This window comes from Astatotilapia calliptera, chromosome 11, assembly GCF_900246225.1.
Source record: "Astatotilapia calliptera chromosome 11, fAstCal1.2, whole genome shotgun sequence".
In the NCBI taxonomy this organism is placed as follows: domain Eukaryota; kingdom Metazoa; phylum Chordata; class Actinopteri; order Cichliformes; family Cichlidae; genus Astatotilapia; species Astatotilapia calliptera.
The window spans coordinates 25,303,821-25,329,033 of NC_039312.1; positions in this window are offsets into that span (position 1 = coordinate 25,303,821).

Below are 25,213 nucleotides of genomic sequence, written 5' to 3' on the forward strand. Positions count from 1 at the left end.
TCACTAATCTGAGCCAATGAGGCTCTCCCATGTGTTGAAGTGTCCTTGAGCAAGACACTGAAGATGGAGTTGCTTCCAGTGGTCACCACCTTGTATAGCAGCTTTTGTCACCATTGGCCTTTCAGTGTCTTTGTGAGTGAGAGATGTAAAATGCTTCGTTGAACCACTGAGGTTGAAAGGCGCTATATAACTGCAGACCATTAACCATCTTAGGACATCGCCTTGTCTGCCCTTGAGTGGTGACTGACATGTTTCAAGAATGCACAATGAGATGAGACGAGGAATATGCTGACCACGTAATCATAAACACAGTCTCCGATTCCTCATGGTTTGTGCATTTGACTGGGTGGTTAGTGAGTTTGTTTGCTTCTGTCAGAAACAAAGAATGCAATCTGTCAGTCTAGGTGGTTGGGTCTGACCTCTGGGGGTTTGGCCAGTGGACTACAAGAAATAGGAAGAAGGGTCTGGACCTCAGATCAAGATTGGCAGGTGAACATTAGGAGGGCACTGCTAGGGGAGAGATTTGACTTCAACCATTGGTGAGGAGTTAAAGGATCATGGAATAGCAGCATGGAGGGAACAGGGAGGGTAGAGGACACCGTGCTACCTCTAATTGGTTTCTCTTTCTGGAACAACCATCACTCCCTTTCTCTTGAAGAGCTGCTGTGCTCAGAGAGCCACAACTGAGAGCCCAGCAAAGCCTATTGGATTTAAAGGGAATCTGTATCTTAAAGGGATGCTGGGCTGCAGAGCAGAGGGGGGCACCACAATCAATAATTCATAAGGCCTTTCCTTATTAGGGCTTCTCCTGACTGGGCTGGTGGTTCTTATGCCCAGCTCTGTGTCGGATGAGAAGCCTTTTGGAAGGCAAAGCTGCACAGGAACTGGCAGCTCTATGTTGGTGCTATAGCTGCCTACTCTGTCATTCCCACCGTGCACTCTCAGCCCATTCAGTCAGTGTTGATCCCTTTGTTACTCATGATTTCTCAAACCCTTCAAATATGAATCCAGGCCTCTTAGCATAACAATGAGAATACACTGAATGCACTTGAATTGTAAAGAGGCGTTTGCATAGCCAGATCAGACGGTTTTAAAAGATGTCTTTATAATGTAAACACGAATGTGGAAGAGAATTTGTTGTTTCATAAAGCCGACGAGTTGTCCGTTGACCAAAGCACCTGACAATAGCAAAAATAAATCCATGAAACTTGTAAAATGACATTATTCCATTCATAAGAAGAAGATTGATTGATTGATTATACATCACTCAAATCCAACATTACATTCAACATTTATATGTACTTTAGAAATCTTGACATATTTTTTCAGTTGAGGAGATTCATGAAGAAAGCTGTAATTTAAGTTGTAAATCATTAAAGTATCTTTGCTGCATGACTGAAACAACAACTGTTCCCTTTTTAAATGTGACTTCAAACTTCAGCTGTTGTTTGAAGAGTTCCTTTTAATAGTATTCTGTGGCATTGTGGAAATATCATGTTAAATTGTCGCAAAAACGTGCAGCCATACTGAACATGAACTTTGCAAAAACATTTCAACATGAAAAACTAGTTTGTCCACCAGTAAACTATATAAGAACCCAGAGACAACCCCCCGCGCTGCTCTATGTTCCTGCCCCAACACATATTTAACGTGACTGATAACAGCAGAGTCAATGGGAGCAAGTGGCCAGGCCTCCTGTCTTGGACTATCTCATTAGGCTGCAGCTGCAGCACTTTAAGTAGATGAATTACTCATCTGCCATGTGGTGAGATCTAATCACAAACACTCAGCTCCACTGGATGCCTTTCCATCATTAACTCCCCAGGTTTTTCCCCACACCTTTTTTTGCTCATCCTCCCTTTCCCATGAACTTACCTAAATTTATTACCCTTAGCCGCACTTAGAGCGCTAACTTGCCGTTACTAAACCCCTAACCTGGTAGGGTTTGAATTCCTTTTTGTTTATTCCTTGCCATTTGTGCATTATTGTATCACCTTGCAGTGATGAATGTGATTCTGAATATATTACGGTTTAAGTCTACAAGGGACGTGGGAGAGGTGATATTCCCTGGCTCTGTGAATTTCACATGTTCACTTAATGCCACTAAAAGTGACTGCTGTGCAGGTAGGAGCCATGATGCGAAACAGATAAACAATGATTACGCTCACCATGATAAATGAAAAGGCATCTCGCCAATGTGAGGAGTTTTACTCACCATAGATCACAATTTGTAAGTGCTGCTTGCTCAGGATGCCAGAGCGGAGTGGAAAGCAGCTCTTATTAATTCAGTCAATAAGACTTTATGCAGTCAAATGCTACATTATAAAACTGGCTGCAAGCAATCAGTTTCAGAATACATATGAGAATTTTTCAGTGAGTTCTACCTTAAAGATGGTAAGACAGGTAAGAGATGGCCAGGAAGCAACAACATCTTGCTGCTACTGGATGTGTGAATATTGACATTGTGTCTTTCCAGAAACTAAAAGCAAATTATTTTGCTGACCAGTCTTCTTTCCATGTCATTACCTGTTCCACCGCAAATAACTCTGTTGGTACCCAAGTGTAGTTCTTTCAGATTGTTTTCAAATACAGATTTACTTATAGTAAACTTTCATTTTTTCATTTTTTAAAACTTCATTTTATTCTAATTAATGTAACTAAAGAGAAGGAAATATTTAATACCAATAGTGTCTCTGCTTAAAAAAAGTGACAGTACCTAATGTTCTAAATATTAGAACCTTTAGTTAGTCCATTGCAAAAAGTAACAACAACAACAACAATAATCATCATCATCATCACTATGAAGAGGGAATGGGAGTGGATAATGAAATATATAGGCAATATATATATATCATACAAAGCCAGGATCACAAAGTATTATTAAGCAGTAGCAAAAAAAAAAAAGAAAGAAAGAAAAGGACTAGTTAAATGCATGGTTTGGAAAAAAATACAAGAACTTAATGTGGTACATTTCATGGTAGTACCCAATAGCAGATCAAAAAACCGTTTCATAGTCATCCAAATTCCTCTTTTTAATGTCCAGAAATACAGAATACGGCGCTGATTGGCTATTCATTCACAAAGTACAAATGGTCACATAACACTGTGGTTTTTATCCAAACAAAGGATCTGAATTCATCACTGACACAGCTGTTTGTTAAAACCTATTCACCGCTAACCCACACTGTACTGCAATGAGTGTCTTTCCATAATAACTTTGGGTTATATCACGTTATTTGATGACACACACAACCAAAATGTAGACACAGATGCACATAACCAACAATATGCCCTATGAATAAATAAATTAGCAAACAATATCTTGCAGCTCTTGCTGCTGCTGTTGCTTTGAATAGTTTGCACTAAGTTTGAGTAAATTATTATATTTCTCTGTTGAGCTGAAAACTATCCAGAGATGGAAGTTGGAATTACTGCGCTATATAGACGTGTAGATCAGTTGAGGTGACAGTGTTCATGTCTGTGTTTCTCTAAGTGTTTTATGACAAAGGAACAGACATTTATCTGTTGGGTTCATTTTGTTGACAGTGAGATTAAAAGATCAATACCTGTCTCATATTTTTCTCATATAAAACTGTAGAGGCAGCATGGCCAAAGTCAACAAACGACACCAATTAGCAAGCTCACTGGCTGGATTCACTACTAGTTTTATCTTTTATTGTGGTAAGTCCCAACACTTAGCAAGAAATACCCCCAGTACTGTCAAGCAACACTCTGGTTTTAGTCTGGATAGAGGGAACCTTTACATTTGGCTGGCTGTTTTTCCTTTTTCCCTGTTTGGGTCTTTTTCATAAATTAACCTAAGCCAAGGTAACTCCTTGCTAATTATTTAATGTAAATAGATAAGAGCAGTAATGGATTTCTTACATGACTTCTGGACATAAAAAAATGATCAGATTGCTCAAAACTCAGAAAATACTTCTTCAAAAAACCCAGAAAATTAAAAGCCACCCCAGGACAAATAAAAATGAAACAAAGTGTTTTATGTCAGTAACAAAACTACTTGTCAGTGCCACATCCATGTAAGTACCTCATTTTAGCAATTTAGTAGGAGGATATAGATGTCACCGAGTGTGAATCTGGCTTATCTGCTGCTTGTCAGTGAAATGACAATCCAGCTGAGAATCCAACTGAAATTAGAATTTAATTGATTCTCTTTTTCATGCACCTTAAAGATCCACATGGAAGGATGGCGTAAGTTTTGAGGCCGGTTTTGATCAGAGAGAAATCCCCCATCAGTACAGTACTGTTTATTTTGCTCGGCCATGAACAGTCTTTCCCCCAAGAAAAGGAAAGAGGCTGCGGATCCTCTTTGATGTAACTGACAACTCAGATTTGGTAATGAGGTAGAATTTGCCCTTATGGGAACACCACCTGTTTGAATTCACCCATGGCGGGAGGCTGTTGTACCTCTAAATGCCACTATCTGAATTCAAAATATTTAATTGAGTAATTATTAATATTTCACACGGCAGAGGGAGAATCTGACTAAAAGTGCTTCCTTTCTTTAGTTCTGTGACAATGTGAAGTTTTAATTTCTGCGCTTTAAGCTGACATCTTAAAACGATCGATCAAGAACAAATATGTACTTCAAATGGACTCTTTGTACTTTATCTTTTGCTTCTGGGATTTTTTTGTTTGTTTCTGACAACTACAGTATCATTAGTTGTTTTATTTTAATAACTGTTGGATTGGGGGGGAAATGCTGCATGAAAGGCTTCTTTGTACATTGTGAAGATATTCCAAAATAATCTCAAACAACACAGGAACCATTAGACATTGTTTGCCATGGAAATTAATCAGCTTTTGTTTATCGAAAGAACATCTTAATGTTGTATTCTCTTTGAAATAATGAACTGAAGCAAGATGAAAACAAGTTAATTTCTTCATCCATTCCCCATTTTGCATTGCCCTATTACCCTTGAGTATTAGCAAGTTTTTTGTTCTTGTATTTCCAGAAAACAACAAAACTGCTTTTATTGTCTATAATTATGCTTTTTTGTTGGTTTATATACTCTTGTCTGTGGAATTGTTTACCTATTGTAGAATATGAGTATTCAGTCAACTTAAATGTGTAGCTTACAGCTGGGAAGGGCAGCATGTGTCTGGCATCACTTCAAAAAAAAGCCCCACTTTAACCTTTTAATAGAATGTAATTCAAATACTCTGAGAGAGATGGACTCCTGCACTCCCTCTGGTCTTCAGCCTTAAATTCAACCTTTGATGGAGGACAATGGCCAATCATAAATCCTTTATTACCAGATTAAGTGAGTAATCTAAAGTTATCTTAAGTCCAGATAAAAGTCAGATGTTGTAAATGTGTGACTTTCACCTTGGAGGAGCAGAGTTTGAATTTTGTGTGAAGCCAAAATTCCAAAATTCAGCACTGGTACATTTCTGGCCATGTATACATGCATAAGCCCATGGTACTACTGTCTCAATTAGATGGGGATAACACAGGGTGACTTGAAACAGTGGTCTCCAACCCCCGGGCAAAGGACCAGTACCCATTCGTGAGTCGGTTGGTATCGGGCCGCGAGAGTTGAGGCTCGGTTGTGAAATTTATGGTTTTCAGGGTTTTAATGTGTTTTATGTGTGTTTGTTTGTTTTTTATCATTTTTATCTTTTCCCTGGGTCTTTTCCTGTGTCTGTCCCATGTGTTTCCCGTGTAAAAAAATTATTTTTTTTTTGGTACCCGTACTGGTTTTATTTTGTTGTATTTATCCGTGATAACGAAAATGCCGGTCCGTGAAAATATTGTTGGACATAAACCGGTCCATGGCACAAAAAAGGTTGGGGGCCGCTGAACTAAAACTTGAAGCTTTCAAACACGTGTCCAGATCAATAAAAACTCTACTTCAACCTAAACAATGATCTTTTACACACCCTATATAAGTTATCTTATGCCCCACCTTATCCAAATTTTGAGTGAAAGCAAAAAAAAAAAAAGACAATCACAATATAAGTGCATTTGTGTCACCTCCTCCTCATGCAGATGTGAAGTGGAAACAGAAAAACTACATTCATGATCATTTGTTGAGTCATTTGACTCTATAATAATCTTTTATAAGCAACTCTGATATATCTGTCGAGTGACCAGTTTCTTCTGAAACTTGATAGTAATTTTTATACTATTCCTGTTGTTATTTGTACATAACCACAGGAGTACCACAATGTTAACACTTTTTGTTCATGTAAAAGAAAGTTTGCTAAAAATAGAGCAGACAGGAAGCCTCACATATAAGTTTAGATGCATTTTCTTTTTAGCTTTTAACAGTTTTAACACAAATGTTTATGCATCAGAGCCAATGTAAAGTACAGACAGGCCATATTCCTAAATACATTTTTTAGACATTCCTTTATTCCTGTTGTATCTGAAGTTAAAAGCATGGCTTGTGTGCAAAGGGAGTTAAATCTGCATTTTGATTTGGGCTTTTGCCAAATGAACTGCCATTACATGACTGATGTGAGATATTGCCATTGACAGCTATCCACCAAAATGGAACAATGTCCCTTTCTAAAAAGCTGCTTGGCAACATCAGTTAAATTGTACGTGCAGTTATATGCCTGTCCATTCACCTTTCATTAACCTTCGATCATTGCTTTATGACAGTAGCTTGTAGCGGGCGGGCTTCACATAAAAAACCCAAAGTGACATCTCGGCAGCACAAAGGTGTTCTGGTTAAATGAAGGCTGACTGCTCATATACACTTAGCGTGTTGTCAGAAAGAGGTTTGTTTTGTTTCTTTTTTCATGTCAGTGCCTTTGGTTTCCTGCATGCTTCATCTCTGCACTGTCACCTGGTTGTTTGGGGGGGGGGGCGTAGCTGATATAAATAGCTGCACTTTCTGTAGCTGTGTGTATTGTTAGTCAGTGTTGCTGTCAGAGCCTGTTTACACCACAAACAGCCTCCTCCTAAGGTCTGCGGTCCTCATACTGTCACATGTGATTGGCCGTCTACTGCTCGATGGCCCATTCTGCCAACATACTGCAGAAGGAAGGAGGAGTTGTGGAGCCCCAGAAGGACCGACAGTAACTGTCATCTGTGGGCCTAACTGTAGGCTTAGTGAATAAGCGAAGGTAAAGATTGATAGATGACATGAACAGAATGTTGTATGGGAGATGGGAGCTGCTGACAGAATATGCTTCACATTGGAGAGGTCCTGAGAGGCTAGCTTGACTTCAACCACATATGACTAAGTGCCCTGAAGGCAGGTAGAGAAAAAGGCCCTGTCATAATCTATTACTGTATCTCAGCTCTTGAGGCAACATTACAGCTACACAGAAAAAAATGCATCTGTGCCTTCTCTATCAGGCTAAGAAGAGAGAGTAGGAAGTATCTGTGTTAGATGGACTAAAATACGAGTTGTACATCTTGTTAAATCTCATGCAAGACACGTTTGCTCGTATCCCCTGAGTAATGTGTGTCGCTCTGTGCTGCCTAAGACATGTTTATCATGAAAATCAATATGAAACCACTTGGAATGAGAGGTGTCAGAGTAGCACTCTGAAACATTTAATAAACCCACGATGCCCATCTGCTAATAGTGGGGGGAAAACGCTTAGTGAGTGAATTTTAAGTCATTAACCAAAACGCGTTTATGATGCACATCTGTTATAGGAAAGCATTTTGTCAGTGCTATCCAGTTTGCTTTTTAAATATGCACCCCAAAATACTGAGAGCTGCGTCGGCTGCACTCAGCTGAGCTTTAGCACAACACAACACCGCTCACAGCAGTTAAGTATTCATATTGCTGCAAGGTGCATGTGTAATCCTGTTCAGCGACGGCATTAGTCACATTTTAATCTTTCTTATATGAATGAGGACGAAAGTGTGTGTTTTTCCTACTCTCCCTTGTTGGCTTCTACTATGACTCCATTTATTGAAAAAAAAAAAAGTTACAATGGCAATAAAGGTATTTTGGTGCAACATGGTTACACATTGAACAATTTGACTTAGTCTCTGTGTGATTTGTTGTGGAACAAATAATCTGACGAATTTAATACAGGCACTATTGACTCCTAAATGTGTGAACAGATAAATGAAGATAAAATTACTAGATGGATACATGTGTCAGACAGCTTCTGGCCTGTTCATTTAAAAATTTGAATTTTTATTCAAATGGTGGGACAAAGAGAATTTTTAAACTTTAATCTGCCTCCTGTCAAGCAAAATAAAGAGCTAGCATCAGCTAGAAATAGCATTTGTGCTGCACAGATTGTCATGAAAAAAATATAGTCAAGTTAAAAAATAAAATGTTATCACATATATATTCAAAGATTCAGTCTTATAAATATTGCGAAAGTCATTTTGATCTAATCAATGTTGACAGTTACCAAAGTCCAAAAGCTGTGAATATATACGTGTACGGACAAACTCTCTTAGATTTTTCCTGGCAGAAGTGAATCTCACCTCCCTGTTCTTGAGTTTAACCAGTGGTTTGCACTTTGTTGAAAACCCTCTGTACTTACATTCATGATGTGGCTTCATTATAGACAATAACATGACTACTTCCTTGAGAGTATTCTCAGTTTGTTTAGATTTAGTGGTGAAGATGCTGTTTTTCCTAACAATGGAAATAATTCTGTGATCACCCACTTTGGTTGTCTTCTGTGACCTATTATGTATTTTGGTGATGCTGAGCTGGCCAGTTCTTTCACTCTTGTTGAGACTGTACCAGGTGTTCTGTTTCTCAGATTTCTCTGATTTTCAGCCTAATGTACTCTATTGACAAGCAAGCAAGCAAGCAATTTATTTATATAGCGCTTTCAGATCAGCCACGAGCTGAACACAAAGTGCTGTACACTTGACATGCCAAACATGATACATTGAGCATGTTAAAAAAAATGAGAAAAATAGTAATAATAATATAAGATAAGTAATATATATATAAACACATTTAAAACAATAAAATCAGGGTCAGACTGTGTCATAAGCCAAAGAGTAAAAATGAGTTTTAAGACGTGTTTTAAAAGTGCCAGTGCCAGTGAAAAGTCTCTTTAGTACAAAGGCAAGTGGAACACTTGTATTCCACTTCAAATGTTTTATAAAGTTAATTTGTCATGAAATTATGATGGGAAAGACTTCACCTGGTTATGACACTGTTTGTAAATCAATCTGAAAATGGGGACTATGTATAAAGAATTCTGTAATTACAAAAAAGTCAGTGCAGCACTTTTTGAGTAAATTTGTAAAACTGCTTCAATTAAAGCTGAAAGCTTTCACTTCAGTCATATATTAGTTAATTTAAAATCCACTGAGTTGGTGTGCAGTGTGTGTGTCATTGTCCAAAAACTTTAAAAATTTGATAATAATGAAAGAAGCAAAAAGAAAGGAAAGAAAATTTGCTCTTCTAATGAAACTCTTACAGAATCTAAAAGTTACTTTAAATTCAAAATAATCTCTTTAAAACTGTTTAAACTGAAGACAAGAAAATTAATTTCCTTTGGGAAATATTGGGCTTAAAATGTAGACCTTGAATATTAAAGAAAACTTAGAGGGATTTGTACAGGCATGAAAAAGGACCAAAAGAATAAAACAATCCTTCCCCTTCCAAAAAATCAAATATGTTTCGTTTGATTTTACTTGGTAAATATATTAGACAGGCACCAGTCTCATTCAGCCTTGAGTGTGAAATACACACATGGATCAATAAGCTTATCCGACAGACACATTTTTATGAAACTGAATTACAGCTGAGGAGCATTAAAGCACAACTAAAACTTTTTAACAGAGTTTAAAGTGATCAGCGTTTCTGTGATGATGATTATTACACCTTTCTGTATTTCTTTATCCAGATGGGCGAATTTCACTGATCCACAGAGTGGTCATTCAAGTGTCACTCCATGAATAGGAGGCTGATCAAGCAGAGGCTGTTGTCATAGCAACTGCCAAGGGAACACAGGTAAGGGCACAGATGATTGCCTGAACTAAAGAGTGCTTGATGAGAGGTAGCGGCCACTGCACAATCATGGCTCAGTGAGTCAGGCTCCATGTGACAGAGGGAAAAAAAGGTGGTGGTGGTGGGGGGTGGGTGGAGGCACCAATTCCCAAAAGTCTAGAAATCGCTGCTGATTTGTCTGATTGACCAGCCAGATCTGCCCATCTTCACACCTTGTGACAGTTGTGACAAATTTCACAGGATTCTGACACTGTAGGTTTAGTGTGCAGTTCAGGGTGGTTAGTGGAGTTATTGCTTACTTCTGGTAAAAAGATAACTATATAAACACTATAAATACTCCACAACACTATGGTGGTACTCAGTTTAAGGCCATTACATTTTCTTCCTTTCCATTACCTATATTACGTTGTTATTTGTTTTTCTACTCTTGACATTGTACAAGGTGTTCTTTGAGACTTTGTGTGAATCATGAGGATGCCTCATGTAAGATTATGGCTCTAATAGTCCTACAGATGCCCCATTATTGATTCTCACATAGAGCAAATAGTCAGCTTAATGTACCAAGCCAGTGGAGCAAAACTGACATCATCCAGCCGTAACCTCCTTTCCCAGCATGGCACATGGAGATAAATGTTCTTCTAAACAAAGCAGTTTATTGTTGAGCCTTACTCCAAGCTGATGTGTTAATTTTTTGGTAATAAAAAGTATATTATTTGAAATTGATTTTGCACTGCAAATAAAGAAACTTCACGTGTGAACACCAAAATCTGTGAATGTCCACATGCCAAACTACCATGGTATGGTGCTTGTAGCTTTTTGTGCAGGGCTCTGTATGAAGTGTTCTGACCATGCTGTGGTGTCAGGTGTTATCTGGGTGAAAACTGTACAATAGGCACTCAAAGTCACAAGCAGCCTTGTGAGAAAGAAAAGATGTCAGTTGCTGAAATAAAGCGCGACATCTGTGTTTGTCACAAAGGGTGTGAAAGATCTGGAGTGTACACGTAAATTAGGCATTAACGCTTAAATGTCATCTGCTCCACAGTCGAGGTTTCCATGTTAATTCTGTCTTAATCCATAAATATTTTTGTCTATTAACTGTGTCTGTACATTTCTGAGTGCCTTTATTTTCATAAATGTAGTTTGCTGAAAAACATACTTCCAGAAACTATAAATGTGTGTAAGGACTGTCTTGTAAACATGAATTGACAATCCATACAGTAAATTCCCTTTCAGCAGTGGATCAGTATCAGTATTCATAAGTCTCTTATTCTGTTCTTCACCTTGGGAAATAAACATTGCCCTAATGTCCACCTATTTCTGCTAACCAAGTAAATCAGATAATCTAATTATAGTTTCCCATACTGGGAAGTCTTTCCAATAAACTATTGGCAATGCTATCATCCAATTAGTATTTGCATTTAATTACAGATTTTGCATTGCAAATGCCCCAACCTTTCATTTATATGTAAGCAAATAGGACACACTGAATATATTTCATCACCACTTCGATAACGTTTTATAAAGATTAACATTCTATTTTAAGAATCAACAACTACATGCCAAATGCACACAATAAAACACACACATCCCGAATTGCCATGCATATTCATGCCATCCCGCTGGGCATTCATTATTAGGCCTGCTAGAATATATTGTATGTATTTATGCACAGGATATGTACATGCACATTTGTATTTGTATGTGGAAGCGTTATGTGTTTTTGCATGTGCACAGTGCAAATGACGATTTCCAGTGAATCAGTTACATCTAAAAAATGCTCGGGGTCAAAATGCTCTTAAACTTTTTTTAATTTTTTGGATAAAACTTGCCCTTTTTACTGCTTTCAAGTAATATCATTTATAAATAAATAAATAATGACACATTATCTGATTGTTGATGAACCTCTGTTTACTTTCTCATCTCTCATTCTTTTAGGTTTTGGAAATTTGGGTCTCTTTTTTTTACACCCCATTTAATAATAATGCCTTACTTTCCTCTGATAAGGAATATGTCCATCTCATCTCTCACACTATACTCAGTACATAACAAACACCAACACTGATTGTTTTAGGCAGCATCAAAATGCCTGTTTCAGCAACCTCGTCGCTTATATCAGCAGAAAATTTGAATTGGACATTTTAAGCATGGGGTAGTATAGTCAAATCCTATATCTGTTGTTGACACGTCTTCTCAAAATGTTTTTGCACAATTGATCCTTCTCACTTTACCTTCATTCACTTTAATCTGGACAAAAATACAACACAAGGTTTCTTATTTTGTGCTGAGTATCTTTTATTACTTTAGGTATGCTGACAGCCGCCTGTATCTTGTTATACTCTGCCTGGACATTTTGATAGCTGGATAATAACAACAAATGCTATATTAAAATATATAAATATAATAACATAAATATTAATAGCACAATAATAAAAAATGAGAAATTAAAAAACCTGAAGCTATGAAATTAGTGCTGTCAGGATTAATCTCGTTAAAATGACATTATGAGTATGGCGTTAATGTCATTTTATTGAGATTAATCCTGACAGCACTAATTTTTAGGTACTGGGCAAGCACTGCCTGTCTTGCTTGCCTTTTTCTGTCGTGCACTTTATGAAGCACTGTCTACGCACGTGTAGAATTAAAACAGCTAGCTTCTTTTCAGCTTTGCTGTCTGTTACAGCCTATGGCCATAAGAAGTCTGTGTGAGCTGCTGTGTTTCTGTCTCTTTACTCCTACGGTGAAGTTGGCCCCCCCACCTTCTTCAAATCCAACAAAAGTGGTATCAAACGTTTGTGGTTCGTTTGTGCTGGTTTGTGCTGCAAAAATTTTCGTTTGTGCTGCTATCATTTTAAAGATATTAATAAAAATTTCTAGAGGTCATCAGAGGTCAACCAGCCCCCCCACATCAATTAAATCAAACAAAATGGGTGTCAATCAACTGTGCTACGTTTGTGCTGGTTTGTGCTGCTAAAATGTTCTTTTGTGTTGCTTCTGTTTTAAAGATATTAATGAAAATGTAAAGGTCAAAAGGTCAACCAGCCCGACCACATTACCCGAATCAAACAAAATTGATGTCAAACGTTTGTGCTACGTTTGTGCTGGTTTGTGCTGCAAAAATGTTCTTTTGTGCCACTATCATCCATCCATCCATCCATCTTCATCCGCTTTATCTGGGGCCGGGTCGTGGGGGCAGCAGCCTAAGCAGAGAAGTACAGACCTCCCTCTCTCCAGCCACCTCCTCCAGCTTATCCGGGGGAACACCAAGGTGTTCCCAGGTCAGCCGAGAGATGTAATCTCTCCAGCGTGTCCTGGGTCTGCCTTGGGGCCTCCTCCCGGTGGGACATGCCCAGAACACCAACCCCAGAAGGCTACTCTGAGCCCCTCCCGGATGGCCGAACTACTCACCCTATCTCTAAGGGAGAGGCCAGCCACCCTTCAGAGGAAGCTCATTTCCGCCGCTTGTATCCGCGATCTCGTTCTTTCGGTCACTACCCACAGCTCGTGGCCATAGGTGAGGGTAGGGACGTAGATCGACCGGTAAATTGAGAGCTTCACTTTTACACTCAGCTCCCTCTTCACCACGACGGACCGGTGCACCGTCTGCATCACTGCAGCCGTCGCACCAATCCGTCTGTCGATCTCCGGCTCCCTTTTGCCATCACTCACGAACAAGACCCCGAGGTACTTGAACTCCTCCACTTGGGGCAGGAACTCATCCACAACCCGGAGTGGGCACTCCACCCTTTTCCGGCTGAGAACCATGGCCTCAGATTTGGAGGTGCTGATCCTCATTCCCGCTGCTCCACACTCGGCTGCGAACCGTTCCAGAACCACACCATCCGCGAAAAGCAGAGATGAGATTCTGAGGCCACCGAAGTGAAAGCCCTCCACCACTTGGCTGCACCTAGAAATCCTGTCCATAAAAATTATGAACAGAATCGGTGACAAAGGGCAGCCCTGGCGGAGCCCATCACCCACCGGGAACGAGTCCGACTTATTGCCGGCAATGCGAACCAAGCTCTTGCAACGGTTGTATAGGGATCGAATGGCTGCTATCATTTTGTGCTTAATCATCCAGGTAAGTAAATCCCAAAAGTTTGATTCTGTTCATCTGGACATTTTCAGTGGGAGAAACGTTTCGTCACTGATCCCAGTGACTTCTTCAGTCTCAGCTGACTGCAGGTTTTCCCAACCTTATAAACACATGCGAGTGAAGTTGGCCCCCCTACCTTCTTCAAATCAAACAAAATTGATGTCAAACATTTGTGCTGGTTTGTGCTGCAAAATATTTTGTTTGTGCAGGTTTCCCCAATCTTATAAACAGTACATGTACAGTAAGAGAGAGATGTTACATCTGTCTTCACTTGCATCCCAGTCACGAAGCATTGGAGGTAGTTCGTGAGAGATTACAGGATCACCCCAACCTCAGCAACAGGACCGCTCTCAGCACTGATTAGTTGTGTTTGCTTTTGGAACTGTGTCTTAATTCCAACTATTTTGCATAAGGGTCAGTACTACAGGCAGAAACGTAGGTGTGCCATGGGTTCCCCCATCCTCAGAGGCACTGCAAGACTGCTTTTCCACTACAGGCTGCCACACATGACAACGCCACAGACTTTCAGGAATATACTGAAACTGCCATTGCCTACATCCCAAAATGCATTGATGATGTCACAGAGACTATCACCGTCCAGGCCAATCAGAAACCATGGCTCACAGGTGAGGTTTAAATGCTCCTAAGGTTTAGAAATGCAAGCCTTCAGAGCCGGGAATTAGGTGAGCCTAAGAACAGCAAGGGCAAGCCTGTCACGTGACGTGAATGTGGAGAAGACCAACAGCGACTCTACTTCCTCTGCAAACTGAGAAGCACAAGAGATCAAACCCCCATTAGGAGCACCTTCTACAGAGGCACAGTTGAGAGTATCCTCACCAGCTGCATCACTGTGTGGTATGACTCCTGCACTGGGTTCTACAGGAAAAAATGACAACGGGTAGTGAGAGCAGCCGAGAGCATTGTGGGGACCTCTCTTGCCTCCCTCCCCAGGAGATCTACTGCACCTGCCTCATCTGGAAGGTCCTCTCCATTACAGGTGACTCCACTCATCCCTTCAGCAGCTTCTTCAGTTTGCTGCCATCAGGAAGGATACTGAAGAGCCTCCGGGCCAGAATACGCAGACTGAGAGACAGCTTCGTCCATCGGCTGTCAGGATGCTGACCATCTCTGAATCGAGAAGGGGGGCCCAAGGGTACATCTTTAGCCATCTTACAATGCTGTGATTGTAGCCATTCCACAACTCTCTGTGAATGGTACTCATGGCCATTGATCAGTAGGCTTTGATTAGTTGTCATTGATCAATGGTCATAAGAATTTACATACTAACAATCATGGAACTAACCCCCCAGCACATTGTTCATTCAGTGGTGCTAGTTTCCTTCACTATGCAAATGTACTGCAGGGGAAACCTGCAGTCAGCTGAGACTGAAGAAGTCACTGGGATCAGTGACGAAACGTTTCCCCCACTGAAAATGTCCAGATGAACAGAATCAAACTTTTGGGATTTACTTACCTGGATGATTAAGCACACATCAAGACGTTATTCTATTAATATTTTTAAAATGATAGCAGCACGCACGAAAATTTTTGCAGCACAAACCAGCACAAACGCTTGATACCACTTTTGTTGGATTTGAAGAAGGTGGGGGGGGGGGGGGCAACTTCACTCACATCAGACGCGGACCTGGCCCTGGTTTCCAACTTTTTGGTTTATACACACTGGTGTGTATAAACTCAGTGCTCATGCGTGCACAGGCTGAAGCTGAATTGTTTTCTCCTGTTTCTGGGCTAGGAAGCGAGGGATAGTTATTGTCATTTTTTTTTTTTGTTTCTTTCCTAGGTTTTAGTTAGTTTTCTCTGGCGGGACTTAGTTGGTTTTGTTTATTATTTTGGCCTAGGTTCACCCTGGAGCTATGCTTCCTGACATTAAATAAAATCCCTTTTTATTACTCATAACTGGTTTCGGCTGTTTGGTTTGGGAACCAGGGCGGGTACTTGTTTCTCTCTCCTCCAACCTTGTGTGCGTCTCTACATGCCTAGACTAGGGGTATAACAGCTGTCTTATACGCTACGATATACAAGCATCTCTTGGTCCTGGGTTATAGATTTACACTATAACCTATTCATACTGTCAAACTGTGAGTTGCTTCTTACCTCTCTGTAAGCCAAAGCATCAGCAGCGATGGTCCTAATCCACTTGAGACAAAATAAAGATTCAACATTGTAATCATTATATTATAATCACATACAGTTCACTCTGACCAGTTATTTTACACTGCCGGTTTGCGTTGTAAGATGCTAGGTTGTGAATATTTTCAACATCATTTTAAAAAAGCTGTGTTTGGAGACATTAATGTTTGCTCAGTGCGCTGAGTGTTCAAGCGATAAGATATTTTAAAGATAACTTTTACACAAAGTATAAATTTTCTATAAAATGTAAATATATAAGGTTATAATAAAGCCCATCACTCATTTGCATCATATCATTCTCCTTTTTCCTTTCATGGTGTGTAGATTAGTTGTAATGTGTGAGAGAAACAAGAAAACAGAGAACCAAAAGCTTTTCTGTTTACATGCGTGAGAGTAGTATTACATGTCAGAGTATTTGTTATTATCTGTAGGTCCAGTTTAATGAAAGTGGTAGTAATCATGTAGCTATGCCAGAAGCTAATGCTTTCCCGATTGACCTTCTTCTCTCCAGGCAGACCCGGAGGTGTCAGACTTCATCCGCTGCCGTCCTGCCGGAGGGGATATCACCGAGTTTGATAAATGATGAATTCCTGAAGGATCGCCTCCAGTCAGTCAGTAGACGGAAAATAGCTCACAGCTCACATGACGGATGTTACCCTACCCACACACTCTATTTGACCCTAGGAAAGATGGACAGCCTGCCTTGTTGTTATTTTTTCTCTATCTTTTTTTAACAACAGGGTTTACTGTCAGTTCTAACAATTACCACATCTACCCACCAATTGGGTACATTTTCAGGGGACAGATTTAATTCCTTTAACATATGCGTGAATTGATTGTTAGCTTCAGAATCATTAATTAAGGCACGGGACATTTCCTGGCAAGCTGCACATTGATGGAGAGCAGATCATTAGTGGCCCTTTGGGTACTTTTAATATACTCTTCCGACAGTGGGCAATTCAGTAGTGACTTGAGTAGGAGGACTGAACTCGCAAATCAACCTGGTTGACCTGTAATTTGTTGGTGGCTGGATAGCAGCGGCACTAAAAATAAGACAATATTCACTGGTGTTTACCAACTATTGCTTTTACATTAGCTCTGGACTTACAGGAAGAGGAGTATTAGGGCTTATATGTTTAGTAGAATTATATATTTTTTAACAGTCTTACAATTTAAAATTACAGTAGGAACTATACTAAGCAGAAGGCGCATGTTTATTTTATTGTGCTGAACCGTTAAGGCTGGCAAGTAGCACTAAGGGCCACAGTTCAATAACAATGATCAGCAATCCAAAAATCAATTATGTACTTATTTCCCACTTGTAACTACAGACAGTTTGATAGATCTCCTAACTTCAGGGTATTGTGTGTAATTAAAAGGAGTGAAACAGTCGTATAGCGGCTTTGCATTTTAAATAACCTTGACTCCTGTGCAATAAAAGAAATAAAAAACAGCAGAACTGATCTTAACTGATCAACTTTAGCACAGGAATCAAAAGCTTAGTAAGATATCACATGAACCTGAGTGTACAAACCATGCCATAAAAGGCTAGTGACCTTTTCACTATAAACTGTGAATGATGGAGAAAATAACATGTTATAAGAGTGCTATTTTTAGAAAAAAAAAAAGTGGCAATAAATCAATAGGTTGCCAATTCTTGGACCATTATCAAACATTTGGTGGTGGCAGCTCCCTTGTGGCCCCAAACCTGAAGAACAGAAAGACCTAAGGTCACAAATCAAATGACACTCTTGATTGCATCTTCAACCAACATTGATTTCCTAGGTTTGTGGATGACCACAATTCAATGTCTTGCCACTGATTAAATGCCAACGGCATGTTTGACAAAGTGCTGGAGGTTATCGCCTGACCGCCATCGGTACCACTGGGAATCCAGTGCTGATGTCTAAGTGGTTAGCTCACTGAGAGGCTTCTTATTAACCAAGCAGACTGTGAGACATGGGGTGCTTCCACCGGTTTTGATACAATTACAATCAGAGGGAAAAATTGGATTTCACACCTACAGGCTTATTTATTTATCAAGAAATATAAGGTTGAAACTAAAGTTTCTCATCCTCCTGATATAGAAAAGAAGTGGGGATCCATCAGTCAGGAATCAAGACAAAGCTTTTATGAACAAATACTCTGTACAAAGGGACAGAGGAACCAATTCTGAGCATAACCACATAAAAGCAATTTATGAAAATACCTCGGGGCAGGACTAACTTCATGAATGCTGTGATATGCCCTCAGTGACTTTTCTAGCTCAAATGATTTCTGGTTCTTGTCCATAGCTTTCAAATTTTCAAAGATGAAGCCAAATGATACCATAACTGTGCTTTTGGTCCTTTCACAGGCCTATCTGTCCTTTGAAGCCAAATTAAACACCTATTGAAAATATTATGAAATATTTGAGCTTGGCTGCAGCAGATAACATTATTTGTACCTATTAGCATCAACCTCCCATGACAAGTGCTTCTGATCCCAGAATTTGATTAAAAGTCAGCGTGTCGGCGAAGTTTAACACACCTAGACCTAACTTGTATTAATTAATATGTTGCTATTTAAAACTATTGTCTTTTGAACAAAACACATGGGTTGACCATCCTAAGAACAGAGGAGATTGCACATTTAGAATTTTACAGCAAGGCAAGTGTGCAGTATTATCTGGTAACTTGCTGAACACCCAAATAAAATGTGCAGTAAGGAGTTTTTCCCTTCAAGGAGGATGTAAACGGATGGGGTGCTCTGCTAGAGTGGATTTGGGGGAGCCAGCCGAGGCTGACTAATCAGAGGGTGCTTGGGAGAGCATTAAGACAGACGTGTGGAGGGGAAATGTGACACCTGGAAATTACACAATGTAATGGAATCAGCCAAGTGGTAAATGTAGCTTTTAAATAGGTTTTGTGTTCTCCATTAACCTGCCAGACACTGATTGGTCCTGACAGCAAGGGAAAGTGACGGTCAGCATGTTGCCCCCTCCCTCCAGTACAGCCTGAACTGCATGTGTGCATGTGCACGGACACACACACAGTCACTGCGGGACACAAAGTTCTTTGTAGTTAGTTGGGTGTCTGAAGCCAAATAAAAGTCTAGCTGGAGTTCAGTACAGGTGATTAGTGCCGTGGTTGTAGTTATACTTAAATGTGCACTTTTGTAGTTATACTTGGAGATGTGCAAGCAGGGTTAGAACAGAGTCCGTTGCATTTAATTAGGATAACTGTAGCTAAAGTTACAAACTGTATGTGAATATATAATAAAATGAATCTGCTCTAAACTTATTCTTTTGTGTTTGTTTTGTAACCAAAGTGCTTACATATTTCTGTCCTGAGGCAAAGGAGTTGTGCTCTTATGAGACCACTTATTTATCGGTATCGCTCAACTCATATTTCCTAGAGGTTTTTTTTTTATTTAATCTCCTGCTGAGAGTGGAGTTTTATTATATTAGTGAAGCTATAAGCTTGATCATATTTCAGAGTTAGAACATGAAGGAATCACATGACGAACATTCTAGCATGAAGTTTTGCAAGGGTTACAATTGCAACTATAATTATTTCAGTGGCTTTCTGATGATAATAACCGGATGGGTAAATAAACAGAAGAACATATAGAAGAGTATCTTAGGACTGGCAAATTTTTATATGATAAACTTTTATATGTTTATGGCTTAGTGCTAAAAAGTCTCATCACGTCTTGAGTAAACCTTACGATATATCTCTTAAAATCTCTGTTTCTTTGCCCACAAATTCCTCCCGATTAATCAAAATTGGCACACAGGTGCATCTTAGTTTCCTGAAGGTTGTTTTAAGGTCATCATATGTCCTCACAACCATCTACCAACATGCTACAGTTATACATAGTTATAGTTATAACTATAACACATTATAATAGCACTGTATTATTTTCTTTTCATGACAATAATGTCTATTTATATGCACAAGCTTTGCATAATACTGCATTATATACAGTATTATGGCATCATCATGTTGGCTATCAGCAAAATAAAGGCACAGACCACACAGCACTGTAGCATGTAGCATGTACTAGTAAATATACATAAAAGTATAGATATTGTGTACATTTGTGTTATGTACTGTATATAAATTTTATTGATTGAGTAAATCCCACAGAGATGTTAGTTATGTACTGAAATCAATTTTGAATGACTGTCTCTTCCACCACAGTTTTTTTTCCAAGTTTGCTATGTGAGCTATTAGGATTCACAGAGTAATATAAGCGTTGACACCAAATTATTGTAGGTGCAAAGTAAAATGCCAACAATGTCAGTGCTCCAACTGTTGACCACTTAAACTAATGCCAGCTCACACAGATTACACTTCTTACATTACCAGTAGTGAAAATGTTATTTGATCCCCAAAATACTGGGATTAAATAGCCTTTGCTGTTACTCAAAATGTGGTGTGTTTAGTACAGATATAGATTTTTTTTAATGTCAAATATGAACTTTAATTTTAGTTTAACTTTAATATTATGGAGTTTACCCTAAAATTTGACTTCTCAGATGAGAGGGGAAATGTTTTCAAGAAACTTGAAGAAGTCCAGTGGCTTTCTTTCTAAGCTCATTGGATGACGATGACCTAGATGACTGAGAACCCACACAGACATGTTAACATAATCTGTACTCGAGTTTTCATGCCTATATTATGCATAGATGGGTACTGAGTGCTGTTTCCTATGCTTTTGCTCAGAGTTCTTCCATGTTCATCAACATGTGGGAGTATGAACTGGCTCAAGGGGGACCGCTCAGTTCCATGAAGCTCATGAGCCTCAGCATTCACATGAACCCTGCAGTCCTTTCAATGCAAATGAGAAAGGAAAAAGAGAGGAGAGCTTAGCTGGGTATGTTCAGTATCTGCCTCCCTACTTTTGCATTTCAAATGAATAAATGATAAAAGCCCACTTTTTAGTCAGTTGGTGACTATTCCCCCTCCCATTTTACATACAGAGCATCCTCACTCTCTCACCCCTCTACCCAGCCTTCTTCTCATTTCGAGTTTATTGTGACTTTCCTTTGACTGCATGGTTATTCTCCCTCTTATTAATGTGAAGTTGCTTCTGCATAATAACTAAAGCTCATATTAAACGGCTAATTTGTCCAGTTGTTATTCATTATTCTGACAATTAACTGCATTTATTTGAGGGCCCCTGAGGTTTACAACTAGCAATCAAAGAAAGAAAAAATGAAACATTTAAAGTGGATTCTCACTGAAGCCAACAATATGTCTGTTCAGCTGAGCCACTCTATTGTGCATCCCTTGTGAAAGGCCAGGGCCACCCTCTTTACCATTGTTTCCACCTCTGCTCTTTAGCCTTAGCAGCCTGTGGTAAATGCTATAGTTGGTGTATCAAAATAGCGGGTCATTACTGCTTCTCTTTCAGAGAGAGACTGGAGGTCCGTAATGTTAGACAAGTGGGAGGCTATGATTTTGAAATCGTGCCCTACCTCATGGGATGTGGGGGTGGGAAAGATTATGTTAAAGTCAAACACCAATTATCCTACAGTAGGCAAATCTGGATCTCCCCCAGTAAAACTGATTTTGTAGACAATCTGTATATCCTAATACACATATGTAAATTTTGGTAAATATAATGAATCATTTCTCTACATGGATGACATCAAGCAGTATGCAGAAGTGAATGAAACACTGATTAACTAATCCACACTACTAGGATATACAGCAATGAAGCTGGAATGTCATTCGGACTGGAAAAATATTGTCAGATAGTAGAGACAAGGAAGTCAGAACTGAGTGGTTTGCAGTACCAGAAGGCAACTTAAGGATAGCTATACACTACACATTGGGATCACACAGACAAATGGGAACCTTAAAGGGGCAACTAGGAGAGGTGCAACTGCCAAATACCTGCAGAGAGGTAAGGCAAGTCCCGAGGAGTCATCTGAATGGGAAGAACATGATCTGGACAATCAGTAATTACTTGGTCATCAAACATCCTGCTGAGATAATAAGCTAGCCAAAGGAGGAGATAGAAGCCCCTGACATCAAGACAAGAAAGCTCCTTAACATACATGGAGGTTTTAACCCCAAATACAGCACCCTGACTGTACGCTAAGCGGTTGGAAGGTGGCCGAGGACTAGTGAGTGTCAGAACCACTATCTGGGATGAAACAACAAAGATTCATGAGTATCAGAAAGATGACCTCAACTCATGTGGTTAATGAATACCCTAAACAGCAGAAACCCAAGAAAGAAGAGAAACAAGAAGAGGAACCACCATGGAAGGACAGGCCCCTTCACAGCATGTAGCACCGGCAGATAAAAGAAGTGATTAATATCGAAAATCCTACCAATGGCTGAGAGACAGCACAGAGGCACTAAGCATGACAACAAAGAAATAAGCTCTAAGCACAAGATCAATAGAGGGTGGGGTCTACCACACCAGGCAAGACCATCATTACAGAGCTTCCACCACCTTTTAAGGATGACTGTAGATATTCACTGTCAAGTGTTAAAATTACACGAAAGTCCAGCATCGTTAAAACAAAATATAACGGGGGGGGGGGGGGGGGGGGGGGGGCACAAGACTTTTGCACAGTACTGTACTTCATATTCTGCCTGAAGAAAAGTATAATAAACCAAAACTGTACAGCGAATAGAAGAAGCAGTGACAAACCTGACATTTATTTTTAGCTAAAAAGTTAAGCTGTGGCTGCTTGAAGGTGACACTGAAAAGAAGCTGCAACACAGTGAAATCTAGATGATACTTTATTTACAGACTATTTATCCCAAGAGACTCCCTGAAGAGTTGCAACATGACATTCATCTCCAAATCACTCTCTGTACTCTCAGCTCAAGATGGAGAAAACATTATTTTTTATGATTTTATATATTTCTAGTGAAATACAAATATAATATGTATATAATAATATGTATATTAGTGTGCAGATACCCCGCTGTGGACTGCCAGCATCAAAAGACTCAGTAAAATATTTAAAATATGAAAATAAATACATTTTGTGTAGCAAAAATGCAATTCATGAACTTTGAAAGTGCACTCTAAAACGCTCATAAAACCTAAGGAATTAAGCTTTTTTTCATTTTTGATGTCAACACCAGAATGAACGGAGCAAGAATTACAAATTACTTGTAACACACGGTGATGAAATTAAACTTTTTTTCTTTCTCCCCCCTGACAGAATACATTTTAGTTTGCCTGTTGACGGGTTTGCAAGCTGGAGAAAGAGGAACAAATTCATTCATTATTAATACAACTTTTATTTCCACACTTTCTCATCTAATTATCTTCTTTTAAATACAGCAGAAAACATTTGCATCCATATATTAATATTTCAGAATTTGCAGAATTCAGATATGTATAGTTTCACAGTTGCAGTCTTGTTAAACAGCAATGTATTTTTCTTTCCCACAAGTGTTCACAGATGTATTTGCTGACTATAAATGAGGCTGTAGTCTTGATTTAAATATACCCATTATACACGTGCAGTACTGTGCAAACACCTTGGACTGCCACTCATTTCTTTATATATTTATATTTATATTGTTTATATCTTTAACCATTTACAGATATTTTTTTTATTTCTTTGTGTGTTAAGAAACTTAACATTAACCTAAAAATCACTAAAGCATAAAAAAGACACCTAAATCATGGGATGATCCAGGATTGTGTCCACATATAACAGACAACCAAGCAGAGAAGCCTTTCTAAACTGTATTTTTAGGCACTTTGCAACTAGCAGTCTGTCACAAAAGCATACAATTTGTTGTTTTGTTGTTTTTGATTAGTTAAATCTACAAAAAAAGCAAACCATGACACAGTTTGGCATTTCTTCAGACACATTTCTGAAGAGCTATGAGCTGAAAACCTGGTATATCTTGGTATGGCATTTTGTATGTTCTAAAAAAAACTGAGGAAACTGGAGAAGTGAAGGACAAAATATGAAGTGGCAGGACTAAAAAGCTATCTACAGTCATGTCCTTAAGAAATAGAAATAAATGTAATAAAGACCTGAAACAGGATCTGAAAGATGCACCTGGTGCTTCAGTTGATCCATCGTTCTCCAAAGCCTCATCTGAAATGGCCATAATGAAAGGACGGCAATGAAGAAGGGAAACCGGGAAAAGTAGCTGCGGTATGCCAAATTACACAAGGAAAAGTTATGACAACAGGTCTTATGGAGTGATGAATGCAAACTTTAAATCTTTGGATCAAATTGTCATCACCCGGCATTGAGGAGGTCAGGGAAGAAGTACAACAGTGAGTGCGTACAGTCACGTGTAAAACACAGAAGAAAACGATTCCTAAAGATTACTTAATGAAAGTACAAGAAATCATTTCTAAGAGAGTTTGAGCTGTGTTTAAGATTTATTAGGAAACTCTGGTTTTGTGCTATATGCTGTATGCGCTACGTGCTGATGAATGTTTCAGAAAATTTCTACACATATTTAACATTTTCATAGCAAAATTTGAAGAAATTAGAGACTTGAGGCATTTTTAAGGCACAGTACTGTAATTCGCTGGTAATAAACAGTAAATTTATACTGAGTAGAATATTCTGAAGTAGAAAATACCAACAGCAGGACATCAGTCAAGGGAATTTTGCTTTGCAGTAAAATATGTTTTTCTGCATCTTTTAGCATTTTCACCAACTTGAGTTTTTAAAGTATATGGCAACAGCAATTTTTTACAAAAAAAACCCCCCAAACCCCCCAAAGGTTTCTCAAAAGCAAAACTCTGAACTAATTTTAAGAGTGCCAAATTGTAGCTGCTTGTCTTTTCTGCCCTCACAATATTATGTGAGTAGAAATTCTATTGGAGTCAACATTTACCACATTTAATCTTTAATGAGACTCCTAATTTTATCACATTTTCCTTTTCGAAGCATCAGTCAGAATTGTCCACGCTTGGTGAAAATTCTGAAGCCATGATGCGAGTCTAGTCTTATCAGAGAAGACAGATGGGATTGTCGATAGTTGACAGACATGCTGATAACGGATTTTGGTCTTATCTCCAATCACTTCATAGGGTGGAAAGCCTGACAGGCTGCATC